This window comes from Morone saxatilis, unplaced genomic scaffold, assembly GCF_004916995.1.
Source record: "Morone saxatilis isolate NCDOM2014 unplaced genomic scaffold, NCSU_SB_2.0 Contig5, whole genome shotgun sequence".
NCBI classification, from domain to species: domain Eukaryota; kingdom Metazoa; phylum Chordata; class Actinopteri; family Moronidae; genus Morone; species Morone saxatilis.
In genome coordinates, this window is record NW_023340095.1 from 23,621,086 (window position 1) to 23,621,436 (window position 351).

Consider the following 351-nt stretch of genomic DNA (forward strand, 5'->3'; position numbering starts at 1 on the left):
AGATGCCTGAAATAAGGTCTGTGGCTAACACTCGTGGAGAACACTAGTATCGTATTGGTACTCACTATCAGCAGAGCCTGAATTTAGGTATCAGAATTGGAAGAAAAAAAGGTTGGATTGATACATGTAAACATCTTTCACAGTTTTTTTTTATGTCCTTGCCTTCAGACCACTATGGGCTTGATCAGACTATGCTATGTAAGATGACACAACCACAATATTTTGATGAGATTTAAAAGACTGATTCATCCAGAGATTTGCCTGCATTATGGGGGACATATTTACTCTACAGATTGATAGTGTGAAATCTGCTTCACGCCGTCGCGCCAATGCACCCGGTAAAATCATCTG

At 39.9% G+C, this 351-nt stretch overlaps 1 protein-coding gene across 1 annotated transcript in view; it reads left to right on the forward strand.

Annotated features, from left to right (window-relative positions):
* LOC118338650 (ras-associated and pleckstrin homology domains-containing protein 1-like) overlaps positions 1 to 351 on the forward strand; it is a 70,562-nt gene that overhangs the window by 35,790 nt on the left and 34,421 nt on the right. The gene's annotated exons all lie outside the window — the stretch shown is intronic.